Source organism: Mus musculus, chromosome X (genome assembly GCF_000001635.26).
Source record: "Mus musculus strain C57BL/6J chromosome X, GRCm38.p6 C57BL/6J".
Taxonomy (NCBI): Eukaryota; Metazoa; Chordata; class Mammalia; order Rodentia; family Muridae; genus Mus; species Mus musculus.
This window is the reverse complement of record NC_000086.7, coordinates 131,132,874-131,154,914: the sequence shown is the minus strand read 5'-3', so window position 1 is coordinate 131,154,914 and position 22,041 is coordinate 131,132,874.

The window sequence follows — 22,041 nt, the reverse complement described above, 5'->3', positions numbered from 1 at the left end:
CCCAAGATCTAAACAACTTTAAAAGTCCCACAGTCTTTACATATTCTTAAATTTTCAATCTCTTTAAAATATCCATCTCTTTTAAAATCCAAACTCTTTTTACAACTAAAAGTCTCTTAACTGTGGGCTCCACTAAAACAGTTTTTTCCTTCAAGAGGGAAAATATCAGGGCACAGTCACAATCAAAGCAAAAATCAATCTCCAACCGTCCAATGTCTGGGATCCAACTCATGATCTTCTGGGCTCGTCCAAGGGCTTGGGTCACTTCTCCAGCCATGCCCCTTGTAGCACATGCGTAGTCCTCTAGGCTCCAGATGCCTGTACTCCACTGCTGCTGCTGCTCTTGGTGGTCATCTCATGGTACTGGCATCTCCAAAACACTGCATGACCCCTTCAGTCCTGGGCCTTCAATTGCAACTGAGGCTGCACCTTCACCAATGGCCTTCCATGGCCTCTCACAGGGCCGAGCCTCAGCTGCTCTGCGTGACCCCTTCATGCCTTCAAAACCAGTACCACCTGGGTGACCGTAACATATTACCAAGTCCTGCTGCAGCAGCAGTACATCCTTGGCCATCTCTGGAACACAGCCTCTTTGTGCTTTCAGAAAATACTTCCCAGAAGATGTCACCTCAATGATGCTGGTCTCTTCTTAATCACCACTAATTTCTTAGCTCCAGCTAACCAGCATCAATAGTCCCAGTAATGCAAAGTTTTTGCTTTAGTAGTTCTGGTATCTTGTTAATCACAGGTGATTCTTCAGCCCCAGCTAACCAGAACTACAGAATCTTCACAATCAAAACAGCAATGGCCCTGAAAAGAGTCTTTAATTTTCCCTCTGAAATTTCACAAACCAGACCTCCATCTTCTGCAGTGTTCTCAACATTATCTTCCAAGCTCCTACACAACATCCGACAGAGCTCTTAACAACGGATGGATCTTCAAGCCCAAAGTTCCAAAGTCCTTCCTCAGTCCTCCCCAAAGCATGGTCAGGTTGTCACAGGAATACCCCACTCTGCTGGTACCAATTTGCCTTAGTCAGGGTTTCTATTCCTGCACAAACATCATGACCAAGAAGCAAGTTGGAGAGGAAAGGGTTTATTCGGCTTACACTTCCATGCTGCTGTTCATCACCAAAGGAAGTCAGGACTGGAACTCAAGCAGGGCAGGGAGCAGGAGCTGATGCAGAGGCCATGGAGGGATGTTCCTTACTGGCTTGCTCAGCCTGCTCTCTTATAGAACCCAAGACTACCAGCCCAGAGATGGCACCACCCACAAGGGGCCTTTCCCCCTTGATCACTAATTGAGAAAATGCCTTACAGCTGGATCTCATGGAGGCATTTCCTCAACTGAAGCTCCTTTCTCTGTGGTAACTCCAGCTGTGTCAAGTTGACACAAAACTAGCCAGTACACAGATGTAGAACAATTTTCTAATAATGGAACTAGCTGCACATTGCATGGCTTGAGTCTTAGAACCCTGACTAATGGTGATAAAGGAATGACGAAAGAACAGACAGTAAGACACATGTACAGAAAGTCTCTGAGTAGATAGTTCAGCCTATTTGATGGGAAAGCCACAGCACACCAGAAACACAACAGCACAGCTGAACTAGGAAGCAAATTTAGCTAATCTCTATAGGAACAGTCTCTGTAGAGGAGCGGACTCTGTAGAGAAGTCTTCAGTATGTAAACGTCTCCTGACAGAAAGCTACGTTCAACATTGTCTGTATACACAGTCAACATTCACTCTTGGAATAGAGCAAGGCTTTGCCAAACTTCTGAAACACTGTCATGGTGCTGACACACTGGACTGGCGTCCTTAGCATGATCCTGCCCACGTAAATAACACATATTCTTCAAGCATTTTACTCCTTCCCTACAAGATTGGTAGTTTCCAAAGTCTAAGTAGAGATCAAGATCTGAGATCACTCTGAGTGGTTAACAAGTGTGTTCTAAGCACCAAGTTTAAAATGTTCAGTAATTCTCCCAGTTTTGGTAAGGAAGTATGCCAGAGTTCATGCTTTTGGGATCAATAGTACAGAACAAGTGGCAGAATTGGGCAAAACATATATTTTTTAGAAACCTGTATTTGCCCATTTTCATAGTGGTTTGGTGAAAAACAAGAATCCACACATACATAAAGCACCAAGCACAGGGCCTGGCATATAAAGAAACAGATAGAATCATAGCTGTCTTCTTTTCTGTTCTGTGTGGTATTTCATTAGGACATGCACTTTCTCAATGATATTCAGTAAAGATGTATTTGAAATTTCCCAGTAAGAACCATTTTTAGTTTTTTTTTTTCCTTTGTGGAAGGACATTGGGCCACTGCTTCATTTTCATGAAGTTTCCTTTTCTTGCCTTCATTCCACTCTATATTGAAACCTATCTGGAGACTTCAGCTTGTTTATGAACATTCCCTTCTCTACTGTTATTGACTCCTTTGCTGAGTTCTCTATGTGAAACATATTCTAAAAATTGGGCATAGATATATCTCAGGTTCTTCTTCCAGTATCCTCATGAACTGTCTATGTAATGGAAAGTGAAAGGGGCAATAGCCTGCATGTATATATCACATCATTCAACTCAAAATTTACATACTCCAAATTATTACTCTATAATCATGTAAGGTTAAATATTAAAGATTTAATTATTAGGCAATTATTGCTTGTTAATTTTGTATTCTTTGACAATTTCCTATATGTGTATGATTACCCTCTCTCATTCTCCTTCCACTCTGAACCCTGTCTTCTTACCAACAAGTCCCACTCTTTCCAGTGCAATGTGATCCACTAGGCTGATTTAGAATTGCTTATACGTGAATGATTCAGGGTTATTTGATGGAACCTTGGCAAGATCCCATTGGGTACATCACTGAAGAAAATGAGTCTGTTTTCCTTAGAAACTGTTAACTGCCAATAGCACCTCAGTGAAGGGCCGTGTCATATCCCCAGTATATACTTGTTGTAGAAGCCAATTAATCAAATCAACCTGGCAGCATCAGTGTGTATTCCTCACTACCTACCCCAATGTTTTGGGTTCTCGAATGAAAGATACACGTGCAACCTTATATTTTAATATGTCTTAAACAGCTCAATGGTTGGGCCACTTCCAAACCTCCATGAGGCTAACACACTCCCCTCTGATATTCCTGATTTATTGCTTAACAAAAACATATATTCCACCTGTCTACTCGGGACCCAGACCTGCAATCCTCCTGAGCCATGATACCTGACTCTTTAAGTGATGGCTATGCTCTCTTATGCGCCTCTCAAGCCTCATGTCTCCTTTCTCCTCCCCAGCATGGTGGCTACCACTCTTCCTGTGCCTTCCGCAGTTCCTTGCCCAGGAATCCTAAAAGTCCCACCTCTGTCTCCCTACCCAGCCACTGACCTCCTGAAACTTACCAATCAAAACCAACCAGGGTCAGGGACCCTCAGCATCTTACTTACGGATATGTGGATTCTCGTTCAATTTGGGGGACCCAATTAATATAATACAAGTATTAGCCCAATCCACAATACATACTAAAATATTAACTAGCTTGATCTTGTACAGGCCATGTGTCGATAATCATTGCTTCTGTTAATTCATTGCTGCAAAAGCCACATTATGACTAGAATACAATATATGGCATTCTTGTCCATATTTATACTCTTATACTTTTTGTGGGCTTTCTTCACAGATATTTGTTGAGCCTTGTAAGGAGCTGTATAGACACCCTATGTGTATGTCAATTTTGTCAACTTGATACAAACTTATGCATGTGTGGGAAGAGATAAGCTCAATTGAGGAATTGCCTGCAATTGAGGAAATGCCTATGGGCATGTCTGTGGGGCATTTTCTTGATTAAGAATGGATGTGGGAGAGCCAATCCTACTTCAGAAGGTCACACCCCTGGGAAGGTTAACTAAGTAAACTAAACAGGCCATTGAGGACAAGGCAGTAAGTAGATTTTTTCCCCACAAGGTCCCTGCTTCTGATCCTATTTAAATTTCTTCCCTGACTTATCTCAATGATAGACTGTAACCTCTAGGCCAAATAAATGCTTTCATGTACAAATTGGTCATGGTCAGTGTTTAGTCACAACATAGAAACAAACTCTGACACCTTATTTATTGCAATTTGACCAGCTATGAGTCTCTTCTTTAACTATTCCCCATTAAAATGGAAGTTTCTCTTACCAAGGAATGCTGAGAACAACTCTATGGATACAAACATAAATATTTGGAAGTTTTGCAGTATTCCATTTAGCAATATAAAATAAGACCCTCCACCACACACTTTACAGCCTATGACTTTCACAGTCATTGACCAAGTTTACAGTACCAAGTATTAATTTCTTCCTGTAAAAGGAGCTTTAAAATAGACTTAAAGAAGAGCGGGAAGCTACATTTTGACATCCTTTCCCCTTAGAATTCACCTAATTTAGTAGAACTCCATAAAGTGGTCATAAACAGAGAAATTAAATATGAGGGGGAAAGGAAAATTGCCAACTGGTTCCTCTTTGGCCTGGTTTAGTAAGAGACATTTTGAGTTGTGTTCTCCAGCTTGTCTGAGTTTGACAACACTGAAAAAAAAATCATGGGTTCATTTAGACTTCACTATTGTGGTTGATTTTAGTGTGAACTTGCCACAAATTAGAATTTTAAGGCTCCTTAGCCTTACCTGAAGTATTGTCTTGGTTGCCTTGATTGTTGTGAAAAGGACCACCACTATTGCTGGCAGCATCTTCAGGTAGGAGCCCAGTTTTAAGAGCTTGTATTTCAGAAGGAAATTTACTCTCAGCTTTTGATCCCTCTCTCAAACCTGGCTGGTTTGTCCTGTTGTTGTTGCTCCTGCTGGTTGCTTACCTGATAACAGAACCAGCATTTCTAAGCTCTCATTGTTAAATAGGAACCATTGTTAAATAGGCTCTCTGGGAACTTCCTAGGCTTCCAGTGCCAGACGGGTACTACTGAGGCAGCCTCCTCCTTCTCCACCTCCAATTCCATTTCTGGATCTGCTCTGATGCTTGAGGGTCTCAGCATCCAGAACTGAGTACCAGGTTCTGAGGCTTGCAGGTAGATATGATTTGTCCATTCTTACTATTTTAAAACTCAATTAATAAATTGGCTCTCTACAGACATGGATAAAACATCCACCAAACCTAAGATAGGTAAGTCATAAATTAAGGGCCAGGTATTGTTTCTATAAGAGTCACTGGGAAGCTAGCTAAGAAGAAAAATTCCATAGTCATATCAAAGGACTATTGAAAAACATTCTATTGGAATACAGGTCAGAAAGGTAATAATACAGAAAAGAGTTGACCTATATGATATGTCAAACTAGAAATTTGACTAGTGTTAAGGTATAGAGACAAAATCAAACAAACAAACAAACAAACAAACAAAAAACCCAAAACATCAAAAAACAACAACAAAAACCAGCAAAACCAAAAATGTCACAAAACCATTGGGGTCTAGATGATGTTTGAGTCTCCCAGTGAATGGGTTAACAGTTTTGAAGGTATATGTATACTAGGTTTGAATATATGAGTGAATATACTAGAGATAATGTGGATAATGTCAACTAGATTTAAATGGTCAGAAAAAATTACAAATAAAGCACAAAATGAACCATGTGGTGTTGAATTAGACTAAGAGATGTCACTATGAACATATGTATTTTGTCATGATCAATTGGCAAATCTACAAATAATTATTGTGTCATAGAGATGGCTTAGAAAAAATGTACCTCATTTAAAAGTACTCTACCTAGGTGCCAGATAAAGGTTTGTAAATATTCTTCTCTTCTTTTTATTTCTCTTGAGCTCATAAGTCTTTCACACTTTACCAAGTGATATTCTCCAATTAATAGAAATATTTTAGTTATTTTGTACTCCTGCAATCAGTTCCTGAAGGATTCAGTCCATGGTGGCAAAGGAAAGCGGTTTGGGATGATGCGGACCTGTGATGTAAACAGTTCACATCTCAACAGAACAAGAAACAGAGAGATCCAGGAACCTTGCACACTGCTCTTCAAAGTTCAACCGGCATGACCTACTTCAGTTTCCAGAACCTCCTAAAATATTACCAACTGGGGACCAGAAATTCAAAGTATGAGCTTAAGGGGGATATTTTTTATTCAAACTATAACAAGAACCAACAAATTTTGGAGAAATGGCTGATTTTGAGTTAATATATGGTTATATTGATAGATAATTTAGAGTCCAGGAAAGGCAGCTACATAGAGCTCAGTTTCCTTTCATAATCATGATTACTGCAGTTGTTTAACAAGTCGAGAAATTCTTTAATATGCCATCACACAGAAGTAAAATTCAATCCCCTCTAGAGGAAAGTTGGAGTTAGTAGCTCCTTTCTAAAGAAAACTGTATGCATATGGAGAGATTAGTAGCTTCCAGTAGAAAATTCAAGAAGGCAATGCTTTGTTTATTCACTAAAGTCAGTTACACATAACCTAGGTTAAGATGACTAGAAATAAGATAATATTGAACGCCTGTGTACTGGCTAGCTTTTGTGTTAAGTTGTTACAAGCTAGAGTCATCAGAGAGAAAGGAACCTCAGTTGAGGAAATACCTCCATGAGATATAGCTGTAAGACATTTTCTAAATTGGTAATCAACATGGGAAGGCCCAGCCCATGATGGGCGATACCTTTCCTGGGCTTGTGGTCCTGGATTTTATAAGTAAACGCACTGAGCAAGCAACGGGAAGCAGGTCAGTAATCAGCTTCTGCCTTTAGGTATCTGCTCTGCTTAAGTTCTGGTCCTGACTTTCTTCAGTGATGGACTGTGAACTGTAAGTGTATGGCCAAATAATGGCTACTACACTGAAGTTACAATTTCTATGTAAACCATACTAACTCTTTGGTCATGGTGTTTTCATTGCCACAGTAGAAACCCTAAATAAGACACCCTGATATGATGGGATGAGATGACATCACTTCCTTTAATATACACACCAACAAATCCTGAATCTTGTCAGTCATGAACCAAACTAAGGGAAAGTGTCAATGTCATAAGACACACACACACACACACACACACACACACACACACACACACACACACACACACACGGAGAAGCTGTCACATAGGGAAGCGCAAGAGACTGGGATAATAAGCAAAATGTAATACCCTGGATCTGATCCTAGAATACCAAAGCACATTTGTGCTTTAAAAAAAAAAGGATATGCAAATCAATTCTGCAGTTTAATTAACAGTATTGCATCAAAGCTAATTATTCCTACTCATCGTCCTCCTCTTCCTCCTCTTCCTTTCCCTTCCTCCTTCTCTCCTCACTACTCCTTCTCCACTCCCTGTCTCTGTAAGACCCAGTCTTATTTTGTAACCCTACATAGTCTGGAACTCTCTATGTTGATCAGGCAGGCCTGGAACTCACAGAGATCTGCCTGCTTCTACCTACTTAATGGTTTTCTTAAAGGCCCATGTCACCATGTCCAGCCAAAGACCTAAGTGTTTAATTTTGGTAAGTGTATCAAACATTTTGCAAAATCTGCCTTCATAAAAAATTTCTTTATTTGAGGTACCTTAAATAATAGAAATTAATTTTCTAACTTTTTCCTTTTACAGGAAGACTGAGCTCAAGTTGTCATCATGGTAACTTTATCTTGAATGTTCTTCTGGCTTGTGGATAGCGACTTTCTTCCTATGTTCTCTTTACACAGCCTTATCTTAATAAGTGTATGTACAGAGGGGAAGAGGAAAAACAAGAGCATCCAGGAGTGTGAGGTTGTTCATGGAAACTGATCCTATCAGATTGAGTTCCCACTCTCCTGAATTCATTTGATCTTCATCTTTTCCTTTCAAGTTCTCTCCAAGTGGGACCACATTATGGTCCAAGGATTCAACATATAAAGTAAAGGAAAACACATTCAGTTCATAACATTTCTGTATTACATTTGTAATTCCTCTGTAAATCTAAAGGTTATTGTGGGAAATGGAATTGGCATAGAAGATTATAACATCAGTGGAATCGTTATGTTTTTCCTAATCAGTATATGTTAAACTGATTTGTTGCTATTTATAATATCCAAATAATGTGCTTAAAGTTTGGTTGTGACCACTCTTGCTTTCATAAACGTTAATATAACCATAAATATTTTTATGTATAGCAATATAGCAGAAACTCAGCTTTAGCTGTGAAACATATAAGTTGCTAATAGAAAAAACTAAGAACTGACATTTTTATTAATGCATTATAAAATGTTATATGTATACCAATAAATAGACATCAATGAGGCAACGGATTGCAAAATCCCATTTTGACAGCAGTCCAGCACTCCAAGGTCAGAGCGTAATAAGAAAAATGTGCCAACCATTTAAGAGAGAAAATTTTTGAAGAAGTTTGTTTCTGATCTCTTTTCATCTACTATTAAAAAAAAAAAACACATGCAGGCAAGTAAAAATGCAAACTAACTAATTTCAGTGGGTTGTTAATAACTGGTCTGCAGTGAATTAAACCTGAATTCATTCTGTTATATGTTTTTGGCAGCTTGAAACTCTATATATTTTAGTTTTGCTCTATTCCCTAAATGCAGATTGCTTGATGGTGTGTAAGAGAGCTAATTAGATATAAATACCAACCAGCACCCAAATAACAAGGATCATAATGATCATACAGTGAACAGCTGTGCCATTCAATAAATTGGTTTCTTTTCTAATACTGCCCCAATTCAAACATTTTCCAGCTCCAAAAATGTTTTTCCCTTCATAGGCCAGATTCATTTTTTAAAAAACCTGCTAATGCAGGACTTCAGAAGGGCAGAAAATTTGAGATTTTGTGAACTTTTGTTATAAAAGCTATAAACTTATTTTTATGACTACCTTTGATTTCTTGACTGATCATATATTGTATAACAGTAATGCTTATAAGATGCATGCAAGAACAAAATAGATTAATAGTAAATAGTCATCTATATATATGAAATGTATGAAATTTTGTTCTTTTGCTTTAAAAAATATTTATTTCTTTCTATTTTATTTTGGGGATGCATGTATGTGCACATACCACAGTGTGGAGTACCTGCAGAGGCCATGAGAGGGCAACAGATCCCATGGAACTGGAGTTTTAGGTGGTTGTGAGCTGCCATATGGATTTTGGGAACCAAAACCTGATCAAAAGCAATGGCTCTTAACTACTGAGCCATTTCTATTTAGTTTGGATTTTACCATTTTCTGTTTTGATCTATAATTAAAAATGGAAGGAGCATTTCAGTTTTACTTTAGCTCTATATTTTATTTATTTGAGTACATAAGTTTTAGTACCTATTTTGTATCTAGTCCTATCAAAGTGAAAATAAATACAAGAGAAAATTTCATCCATCCTTCAGTGAGTGTACAGTCTAGTATGGGGTGGGGACAAATTCCCTTCATATCATTTAATTAAGTAAATATAGATGGTGATTTTCGTTGGAAGAGCAAAAAGAAATTCAGGCATTGTAGAAAATCCTTGAGGACTAGATTCTTACCTGAGACACATGTATCAGGAAATGTTTTCTGAGGAAGTAATATGTTAACTGAAACTAAGTTAAGCTTATGAAAATTAGTAACTTCATGCTTCTACACAGAAAGCAGAAGAAATCCGTAGAACATACTTTGTGTCCATTTATTTCAGCCCTGTTTTGAAGGGACAAAATGGCTTTCAATTTGTAGTTTGAAAACAGGGCTTCAGTGTCTTACTACCTTTGCAAAAGTCTAGCAGAATGATAGCAGAAACATTAGAGCTAAAAGCTAGACATAATGTTAATAAGATTGAACGAACAGGAAAATAATATAACAGGAAACAAAATTTTACAATCTAGAAACTGACTTGGTGTATCTAAGCCAGTAGTTCTCAACTTCTTGGTCATGACAGAAAACCATTGGAAAACACAGATATTTACATTATGACTCATAACAGTAGTAAAATTACAGTTAGCCATGAAAATAACCTTATGGTTGGGGGTCACCAAAATATGAGGAACCATATTTAAGGTAGTAGCACTAAGAAGGCTGAGAACCTCTGATCTAAGCCTAGAAGTTTCAGTAGCCAAAATGCCACCAGATTTTATTCAGGGAAGTGTATATAGGGTATATACTCAATATAATAAGGGTACTTCCAAGAACCTCTGAAAGGTGAATGAGATGCTGTATTAGTCAGGGTTCTCTAGAGTCACAGAACTTATGGACAGTCTCTAGATAGTAAAGGAATTTATTGATGACTTACAGTCGGCAGCCCAATTCCCAACAATGATTCAGTCACAGCTGTGAATGGAAGTCCAAGGATCTAGCAGTTACTCAGTCTCACGCAGCAAGCAGGCGAAGGAGCAAGAGCTAGACTCCCTTCTTCCAATATTGTCTCCAGCAGAAGGTGTAGCCCAGATTAAAGGTGTGTTCCACCACACCTTTAATCCCAGATGAAAGGTGTAGCCCAGATTAAAGGTGTGTTTCTTAAACTCGGAGATTCAATCTTCTGGAATCCATAGCCACTATGGCTCAAGATCTCCAAAACAAGATCCAGATAAGGATCTCCAAGCCTCCAGATAAGGGTCACTGGTGAGCCTTCCAATTCTGGATTGTAGTTCATTCCAAATATAGTCAAGTTGACAACCAGGAATAGCCACTACAGATGCTAAAAGCAGGAAAATTAATTTTTGAAGTTTCTTTCAATTCATCTGGAGTTAGGATCCAAACACTTGTTTACTGAATTTAAATGGCAAACTGTCCTTTCCATATCAGTTGGAAAATAATGGAAGTTAATTCTCTAGAGAAGACAGAATTAAGAATCTCTAGAATAGGAGATACTAAGAATAGCCACAGATGGAGCCACTGTATTAAAAGAGGGATTATATGAAAGTTCACATGTTGAATATTAACAGCCTCATAAATCTTCTACTAAGATTTCAGAATGCTGGTAGCCAGGCTTATTCCTTAAAGGCGATTAGAAAATTCAAGTGCTCTCCCCCAACCCCCAAGGAAAGAATTTACCCAGATTATATTTCTATGAAGCCATGGTCAACAAAGTTCATCTGGCACATGTAGCTTCTGTTATGCTCTTTAGAGAATTAACTATAAAGTGCCAGTCAAGAATAATAAAATAACTGACAAATGTCTCCAATATAAAAGATGAATACCAAAACAAATAGATATAACTAGGCAATATGTAAGAAAGAGTTACTGATGTTTATACATTGTTATTTTCAACCTAGTTCTGTAGAAATAATGGGGTTATGAACCTAACAAACAAAAACACTTTGCAAAAAGTGTAAATAAATAAGGAACACTAAAAGAAGAATAAAGAGCCCTTGAAAGTTAAAAGTGATTCCTTAGATAGGAAACATCAAAATAGAAGTTAAAAGATTAAATTTGAGACAGACTCCAAATGAAGGATAATTAAGCCAAAAAAGAGAAATTGGAGAGAAAAAAAGGTGAAATAGGAAAAACAACCCAAGAGATCCAAAACTTAATAAGAGTTTCAGAAAGGCAGAACATAGACTCACCCCAATTGTGTAATAACCAAAGACCTACTTCAACAAAATTTCCAGGTTCGAAGGGCCTGTCAAATACCTAGCACAGAATATAAAGGTCAACCCTCACTGAACAAATCAAAGTAAAATTTTAGATGAATAGAGAAGTTTTATGAAGATAAGAAGGAACTTCACACAATGGATCCGACCCCAGCAACAGCACCAAAGCTGACAATGTCCCAGTGCCTTAAGCATACACACACACACACAAACACACACACACACACAATATTTGTCAACTTCAAGTGATGGAGAATAAATTATCAGTTAAATATAAGGTATAATGAAAACATAGATACACAGCATCTCAAAAAGTGTGCTACTCATACATCTTTGCTAGGAAACAACTAACAATCCACTCCTAAAACCAAGTTCAATGCAACAGAAAGAGAAGAAAATAAAGCCTCCAACATACACATATCCTAGCAGGCACACTGGTGGAGAGGAAAAGATTCTATGAAGTCCATTACAGACATGAAAATATGCACCACTGGGGAGAGGTTAAATTGCTAAAAAATATACTATGTGCTTCAAATTGTCTTTAGGGGTTTCAGGGTTTAGGTCTTCAGTTAAGCTGTTTGATATGGAATTGATTTTCATGAAATGTGAGAGACAATACTCTAGTTTAATTCTTCTACATGTGGACATCCTATTTCTACAGAAGCATCTGTTGAAGATTCTGTTATTTTCCCAGTGTGAAGATGTGTGGATTTATATGTGTGTTCTCTGTTCTATTCCACTTACCTATATGTCATTTTGTGTCTTAGTACCATGTTACTTTACCACAGGGTTACCTAGTAAAACTTGAAATAAGATGTGGTGACACTTGTAGGTGTATTTCTCTTCCATATTTCACAAGCTATGTATTCCTCTACTGTGTTCTTTTTCATTTGTTTCCTTTTGGGTTTAGAGTGAGCAATAAACATGGGAAGCAAATACTTTTGCATGTATTATTTTTCTGTTTTTGTTTGCATTATGTTTTCTATTTGTTTGTTTGTTTGATTTTGGCTAATGTGAATGGGATTGTTTCCCTGATTTCTTTCTTAGTTTTTTATGCTTGGATATGAAAAGGCTACTGAGTTGAGCATGTTAATCTTGAATATATTAGTACCACTTTCCTAAAAGTGTTGATCCAAAAGCACCGTTTTGCAGAGGGTGGTGAATGAGGCAGAAGCTCACACCTGGACAAAGTGATGAGAAAAAGAAACTTTGTGTGCTTAGCCTTACAAAAGATATCTGTATTTATATTGCCCTCTGAATGGTCTATGGAACTTCACAAAAGAAGAGACAAAATTAAACCAGAGAATAATGATATAGTTACCTACACAAAACATGCACACACACAAAAGATATTAGGGCTTCCAAATAGATTAATTGGGAAAAGAAAGGAGTCAGCAAAAAGTAGGAGAGAAGGTAATGGGGGTTACTATAATCATAATATAATCTAAACATGTACGTAATTGCCAATAATAGATTTACAATACTTTTAAATGAGAGTGGCTGTTTCTAGGTAGCTTGAAATACAAAATAGAGACAAAGACAAACTACACATGTATGTAGGTGCCCACGGAAGGTAAATATGGCATCAGATACCCCTAGAAATGAACCTATGGGCAGCTGTAATCCACCCAAACTGGGTACTTAAAATCAAACTTTAGCCCTCTTTAGTATCAAGAAACACTCTTAAAATCTAAACAATCACCATACTCTCATGGAAAATTCCTGACAGCCTTCGACAAAAACTATCAAACTATTTAGGTTATATACTTGTATAATCATGAGAAATAAATGAATAGAACCATATAGAAGCTTACATTCATATTCAAAACGAGTATATATTTGTATCAGAACAATGGTTTGAATTTCTTTAAAATAGAATGTTGAAAAAATTTGTATGAATTCAGTGAACCCTTGTTGAATTAACTGAATCCGAATATTTTAGTATCCAACTTCACTATTATAGGCATAGAATCTGGTACACCATGTCCTCAACAGACTATTTTTTATATTTTATTTTAGACTTGTTATCCTGGTCTGATCTTGTATTAGGTTTGTGTTTCTCCTAGTTTCTTAATTATATATTGAATAATCCATAATGCACATTTATCTCCAAATTTCTTAGCATTATATAGAGAAAAACAATTCATTGGAGGAGTTACTGTTCGATGTTGACCTTTCTAATGAATTTATAGACACTCATTTGAAGTTTTGGATACTAAAATGGATTTATATGCATTTCTGACTTATTTATTTAAAAAATGGACTTAATCTAAAGAACCAAATACCTCATGTTCACAAAGAGAGATGATTAATTTATGACAATATTTCATGGGATTTAGTGACAGGAGTGTTCATTTTACTAACAGGGAAGGCATTGAAATCTGTATTGAAATATATGCTACATGCTAAAGATCTGAAGTTATGTCATTTATGCATAAGTTGTCGTATAAGAAATGCAATCAGCTATTATTCAACGATATCCACTTATGGGTAATGACTGCCTTTGTATGAAAGGGACTTTCATGACATAGGTAGTAATAAAATTGAATGATTCATGTGATCAGTGTCCTGAAAAGATTTTCAAGAACACAGTTAGTGTACAGAAAGTTAAAGGTCACATTTAAAATATTGAAACTGAAATACCAGTATGTTGATTGATATAGTGAGATGAGTAATTTATGTATTCCTTTGGATCTAAGTCACATAACTCTCATAGGGCACATGGTACTTTTTTGCTTCATACACTTTTAGCTAATAATATAAAAATTACTTCTTTTATGATAAAAGTAAAAACGATAAAAATAAAGATAGAAGGGGCTGGTGATGTATTTCAGTGGAAGAGTACTTTAGTTTTACTCATCAAGCTCCAAGTTTAACCCTAAGCAAAAGAACAAAACGTGTAAGTGAATGAAGTCACAACACAGAGAAATATAAACACATAATAAAAAGAAAACCACATATAATACCCCAAACTTGAGACAATATACTATAATTTTGTCAAATAATATACATTTACAGTTTTCATTTTAAGAATATAAAATGGCCAGAGCACCTGGGGGAGCCATCTTGGGTCCCAGATCCTGCAGAGACTAGTCTGCATAGGTGAAAGTGCAGACTACAGAAACTACACAACTTCTTGGACAGGCAGAAGCCACACAGCTTCTGGGACAGACCCCGTTTTGGGCTCCAGACATCCAGGCGCCTTCCCTGCCAGAAGAGAGGTGTCCACCCCACCAGGAAGGATTCTGCCGGAGCACCTGGGGGAGCCATCTGAGGTCCTGGATCCCTTAGAGTCTAGTCTGTGCAGGTGATAGTGCAGACTACAGAAGCTACAGAGCTACTGGGATGGGAAGAAGCAACACAGTTTCTAGGACAGACCCCGTTTTGGGCTCCAGACATCTTGGCACCTTAGCTGACAGAGGAGAGGTGTCGGCCCATGAGGACTCTGCCAGAACACCTGGGGGAGCCATCTTGGGTCCTGGATCCATCAGAGACTAGTCTGCACAGGTAAGAGTGGGGAATACAGAAGCTACAATGCTTCTGGGACAGGCAGAAACAACACAGCTTCTTGGACAAGCCCTGTTTCAGGTATTCATCTTCAGCCACAAGGCAGGTCCGAATGCCAGATATCTGTGCACCTTCCCTGCAAGAGGAGAGCTTGCCTGCAGAGAGTACTCTGACCACTGAAACTCAGGAAAGAGGTAGACTCCCAGGTCTGCTGAAAGAGGCTAAAAGAATCATAGGAGGAATAAACTCCAACCAGAGACAACTATAACAACTAACTCCAGAGATTACCAGATGGCGAAAGGCAAATGTAAGAATCTTACTAACAGAAAACAGCACTCCCACATCACCCAGTCTTGGATACCACAACACACTGGAAAAGTAAGACTCGGATTTAAAAATCATATATCATGATGCTGGTAGAGGACATCAAGAAAGACCTTAATAACTCATTTAAGAAACAGGAGAACACTGCTAAAGAGGTAGAAGTCCTTAAAGAAATACAGGAAAATACAACCAAACAGGTGATGGAATTGAAAAAAAAAAATACAAGACCTGAAAAGGGAAGTAGAAACAATGAAGAAAACCCAAAGTAAGACAACGCTGGAGATAGAAACCCTAGGAAAGAAATCTGGAACCACAGATGTGATCATCAGCAACAGAATACAAAAGATGGAAGAGAGAATCTCAGGTGCAGAAGATTCCATAGAGAACATCAGCACAACAATCAGAGAAAATACAAAATGCAAAAAGATCTTAACTCAAAATATCCAGGAAATCCAGGAAACAATGAGAAGACAAACCTATAGATAATAGGAGTAGATGAGAATGAAGGTTTTCAACTTAAAGGGCCAGCAAATATCTTCAACAAAATTACAGAAGAAAACTTCCCAAACCTAAAGACAGACATGCCCATGAACATACAAGAAACCTACAGAACTCCAAATACACTGGACCAGAAAAGAAATTCCTTCCAACACATAATAATCAGAACAAAAAATACACTAAAGAAAGATAGAATACTAAAAGCAGTAAGGGAGAAAGGTCAAGTAACATATAAAGGCAGGCCTATTAGAATTACACCAGATTTTTCACCAGAGACAATGAAAGCCAGAAGATCCTAGACAGATGTTATACAGACCCTAAGAGAACACAAATGCCAGCCCAGTCTACTATACCCAACAAAACTCTCAATTACCATAGATGGAGAAACCAAAGTATTCCATGATAAAACCAAATTCACACAATATCTTTCCATGAATCCAGCCCTTCAAAGGATAATAAAGGGAAAACACCAAAACATGGACAAAAACTACACCATAGAAAAAGCAAGAAAGTAATCCTGCATCAAACCTAAAGGAAGACAGCAGCAAGAACAGAACTGCAACTTTAACAACAAAAATAATAGGAAGCAGCAATTTTCTTAAATTTCTCTTAACATCAATGGCCTCAATTCCCCAATAAAAAGACATAGACTAATAGACTGGCTATACAAACAAGACCTAACATTTTGTTGCTTACAGGAAACCCACCTCAGGGAAAAGGATAGACACAACCTCAGAGTGAAAGGCTGGAAAACAATTTTCCAAGTTAATGGTCAGAAGAAACAAGCTGGAGTAGGCATTCTAATATCAAATAAAATTGACTTCTAACCCAAAGTTATCAAAAAAGACAAGGAGGGGCACTTCATACTCATCAAAGGTAAAATCTACCAAGATGAACTCTCAATTCTGAATATCTATGCTCCAAATACAAGGGCAGCCACATTCATTAAAGAAACTTTAGTAAAGCTCAAAGCACACATTGCACCTCACACAATAATATTGGGAGACTTCACCACCCCACTCTCACCAATGGACTGATACTGGAAACAAAAACTAAACAGACACATGGACACTAACAGAAGTTATGAAACAAATTGATTTAATTGATATCTACAAAACATTTATCCTACAACAAAAGGATATACCTTCTTCTCAGCACCTAATGGTATCATCATGACCAAGTAGGCTTCATCCCAGGGATGCAGGGATTGTTCAATATACAGAAATCCATCAATGTAATCCACTCTATAAACAAACTCAAAGACAAAAACCACATGATCATCTTGTTAGATTCGGGGAAAGCATTTGACAAAATCCAACACCCCTTCATGATAAAAGTTTTGGAAAGATCAGGAATTCAAGGCCCATACATAAACATAATAAAAACAATCTACAGCAAACCAGTAGCCAACATCAAACTAAATGGAGAGAAACCCAAAGCAATCCCACTAAAATCAAGGACTAGACAAGGCTGCCCACTTTTTCCCTACCTATTCAATATAGTACCTGAAGTTCTAGCCAGAGCAATTTGCTAACAAAAGGACATCAAGGGGATACAAATGGAAAGGAAGAAGTAAAAATATCACTATTTGCAGATGATATTATAGTATATATAAGTAACCCCAAAAATTCCACCAGAGAACTCCTAAACCTGATAAACAGAGTCAGTGCAGTAGCTGGATATAAAATTAACTCAAATAAGTCAATGGCCTTTCTCTACACAAAGGATAAACGGACTGAGAAAGAAATTAGGGAAACAACACCCTTTGCAATAGTCACAAATAATATAAAATACCTTGGTGTGACTCTAACTAAGGAAGTGAAAGATCTGTATGATAAGAACTTCAAGTCTCTGAAGAAAGAAATTGAAGATCTCAGAAGATGGAAAGATCTCCCATGCTCATGGATTGGCAGGGTTAATTTAGTAAAAATGGCTATCCTGCCAAAAACAATTTACAGATTCAATGTAATCCCCATCAAACTTCCAACTCAATTCTTCACTGAGATAGAAAGGTCAATTTGCAAATTCATCTGGAAAAATGAAAAACCTAGGATAGTAAAAACTATTCTCAACAATAAAAGAACCTCTGGTAGAATCACTATGACTGACATTAAGCTGTACTACAGAGCAATTGTGATAAAAACTGCATGGTACTGGTACAGTGACAGACAGATAGATCAATGGAATAGAAATGAAGACCCAGAAATGAATCCCCACACCTATGGTCACTTGATCTTTGACAAAGGAACTAAAACCATCCAGTGGAAAAAAGCCAGTGTTTCAACAAATGGTGCTGGCACAACTGGTGGTTATCATGTACAAGAATGCGAATTGATCCATTTTTATCTCCTTGTACAAATCTCAAGTCTAAGTGGATCAAAGACCTCCACATAAAGTCAGAGACACTGAAATTAATAGAGGATAAAGTAGAGAAAAGCCTCGAAGATATGGGCACAGGGGGAAAATTCCTAAATAGAACAGCAATGGCATGTGCTATAAGATCAAGAATTGACAGATGGGACCTGATAAAATTGCAAAGCTTCTGTAAGGCAAAAGACACCGTCAAGAAGACAAAAAGGCCACCACCAGATTGGGAAAGGATTTTTACCAATCCTAAATATGATAGGGGCCTAATATCCAAAATATATAAAGAGCTCAAGAAGCTGGACTCCAGAAATTCAAATAACCCCATTAAAAATGGGGTACAGAGCTAAAAAAAAGGAATTCTCAACTGAGGAATACCAAATGGCTGAGAAGCCCCTGAAAAAAAATGTTCAATATCCTTAATCATCAGGGAAATGCAAATCAAAACAACTTTGAGATTCTACCTCATACCAGTCAGAATGGCTAAGATCAAAAATTCAGGGGACAGCAGATGCTGGTGAGGATGTGGAGAAAAAGGGACACTCCTCCATTGCTGGTGGGATTTCAAGCTTGTACAACCACTCTGGAAGTTAGTCTGGAGGTTCCTCAGAATATTGGACATAATACTACAGGAAGATCCAGCAATACCTCTCCTGGGCATATACCCCGAAGAAGTTCCAACGGGTAATAAGAACACATGCTCCACTCTGTTCATGTCAGCCTTATTTATAATAGCCAGAAGCTGGAAAGAAGCCAGATGTCCCTCAACAGAAGAATGGATACAGAAAATGTGGTACATTTTACACAATGGAGCTATTAAAAACAAGGGATTTATGAAATTCTTGGACAAATGGCTGTATCTGGAGAATATCATCCTTAGTGAGGTAACCCAATCACAAAAGAATTCATTAAATATGCTCTCACTGATAATTGGAAATTAACCCAAAAACATAGAACACCCATGATATAATTTGCAAAACACAAGAAAATCAAGAAGAGGGAAGGCCAATGGGTAGATTCTTCTTTCCTCCTGAGAATAGGGAACAAAATACCCATGAAAGGAGTTACAGAGACAAAGTTTGGAGCTAAGATGAAAAGATGGATTATCCAGAGACTACCCCACCCTGGGATCCATCCCATAATCAGCCACCAAATGCAGACACTATTGCATATGCCAGAAAGATTTTGGTGAAAGGACCCTGATATAGCTTTCTCTTGTGAGGCTATGCTGGGGCCTAGCAAACACAGAAGTGGATGCTCACAGTCAGCTATGGATAGAACACAGGGTCCCCAAAGGAGGAGCTAGAGAAAGCAACCAAGGAGCTGAAGGGGTCTGCAACCCTATAGGTGGAACAACAATATGAACTAACCAGTACCCCCAGAGCTTGTGTCTCTAGCTGCATATGTAGCAGAAGATGGCCTAGTCGGCCATCACAGGGAAGAGAGGCCCCTTGGTATTGTAAATATTATATGCCCTAGTACAGGGGAATTACAGGCCCAAGTAAGAGGGAATGGGTGGGTAGGGGAGTAGGGCGGAGGGAGGGTATAGGGAACTTTCGGGATAGCATTTGAAATGTATATAAAGAAAATATCTACTAATAAATAAATAAATAAATATAAAAATAGAATATAAAATGTATCTTTGTTTATGTAGATTCATTTATCCACAAAATTCAGATTACTTTCTGAACACTATACTTCAACTCTTCTTTAATTTAATAATATGAGCATTTCCTATGTCAATAAATAGACTTCTACAGCATGATTATGAGTGTTTAGTGTGGTTCAATCATATTAATATACTTTAATTTACATAATCAGGCTTTGGCTATAGGGCATTTCCCAATATTTCCTTATTATAAATTGAACAAAGCAGAAAATTATTCTGCATGAACCTTTGTACTCATCTTTGATTGCTGTTGTAAAATAAATTTCTAAAAACAAAATTGGTGCCTCAAACCTTTCTAATACTTTAAATCACTACTTTTACCTCTAAAAATTTAATCTTAGGAAATAATTAAGATTCACTTAAAATCTATTTTTAGTTTTTAAAACTGCTGCTCACTTATGAAGTAGAATAAAAAGAAAAACATTGTCTTTTCATTTTAACATCACACAGCTTTCAATTTCTATATAAGCCCCATTATCATCACATATCATTGATGTATATATAGACTGAAGAAGTTCTAAGCATTAACTGTGGAAAAGTGATCCATATGTCTATGATATAATAATATTTCATGTTGAAATATGGCCCTAAATCTAATAGATCTAATAGGTAATTAGGTAATCTCTGTATAGGCAAGCTAAGTAATATATATATAGATCGATAGATAGCTATAGATTATAGATATAGATGATATAGATGATACAGATGATATAGATGATATAGATGATATAGATATAGATGATATAGATATAGAGAGAGTGCTTCCACCATTTCCTTATAAGAGTTCTATCTAACCTTGGTATATCAACTGTATCCTATTACTTAGGACACAAAGATAGGTAGAAGTCTGTGAGTTTGAGGATAGCCTTTTCTACATAGTGAGTTCCAAGTCAACAAGTCAGTACTACATAGTAATAGATATTGTCTCGGGAAAGAAAGAAAGAAAGAAAGAAAGAAAGAAAGAAAGAAAGAAAGAAAGAAAGAAAGAAAGAAAGAACCAAGTGTACCTTATCTGTGGTTTCTACATCTCTACTGTAATGAATAATTCAAATAACAGAATTATGTTGTTGAAATTTTGCTTGAAAACAAATAATAGAAACTTTATTAAAAATAGTTCATGGAGGTGGTAGAAAAGTTGTGTATATGTCTTAGTTAACAAATTCTATGTTGGTAATATTGTTGGTCATCACATCCCCCATCACAATGAAAACTAGTTAAAGTCCCATTTTAAAGTGCTAAGATCTTATTCTGTCTTGAAGTGACCAAATCAGATTTTCTTGAGACTCAACCTTTAATACACATTTAGAAATAAATTTTGTAGGTCATTATTATTTTTATAAACATATAGAATTAGTAATCAATGATTTAGAGCCAGTATTAAGACCCTTATGTTTCTGAAGAAATGAGTATGAAATAGCTAAGAAAAAGAAAGTAATGGATGGGTAACAAATGGTTCCCCATAATCCCTAAAATTGAAATACACATATATAAGACATACAAAAAAAGCATATGCACATATAGTAATGCTTCAAATAATGATGGAGAGACATTCTGAGATATATTGTTAGGAGAGTACATCATAAAGTATACTCATACAAATATAGAAAACTAAAGTCAATACAATATGACCTCTTCATGCAATTAAGAGATACAATAAGCGTGAGATATGTGAGGCTGCCACCAATGTAGTACAACATATTCTTTTATGGTATAGTTTTTTAATAGATGAGTGTATACTCTGAAATAATTATAAAATTAAAATTAATACATAGTGAATAACATGGTGTTTTCTATCACTATGAAGCTGAAAGACCCACAATGTGAGGACTCCCCCACGTTCTGACTCAGGAGAGGCAACACCCCAAAATCACCCACAAGAAATGGGTCTTGCTGCAAATTGTAAGAGGATTTTTATTCAAGAGCGCTCTCGGGACCATGGTCATACACCACGCAGGGGTAGAGGACCGTGGTGTCGGAGTAGCTGGGTAAGGGGGTATTTAAAGGAAGAAACCACAACTCAAGGAAGTGGGGAGGGCGTTGTTGGAAGATACCAAAGATACCAGTTAAGAGTCACAAAAAATTGTAAAGTTACAAGAGTCACAAGGAATACCTGGCAATTGTTAACTCTCAAGACAGCTTCTAAGAGCCCCTAAC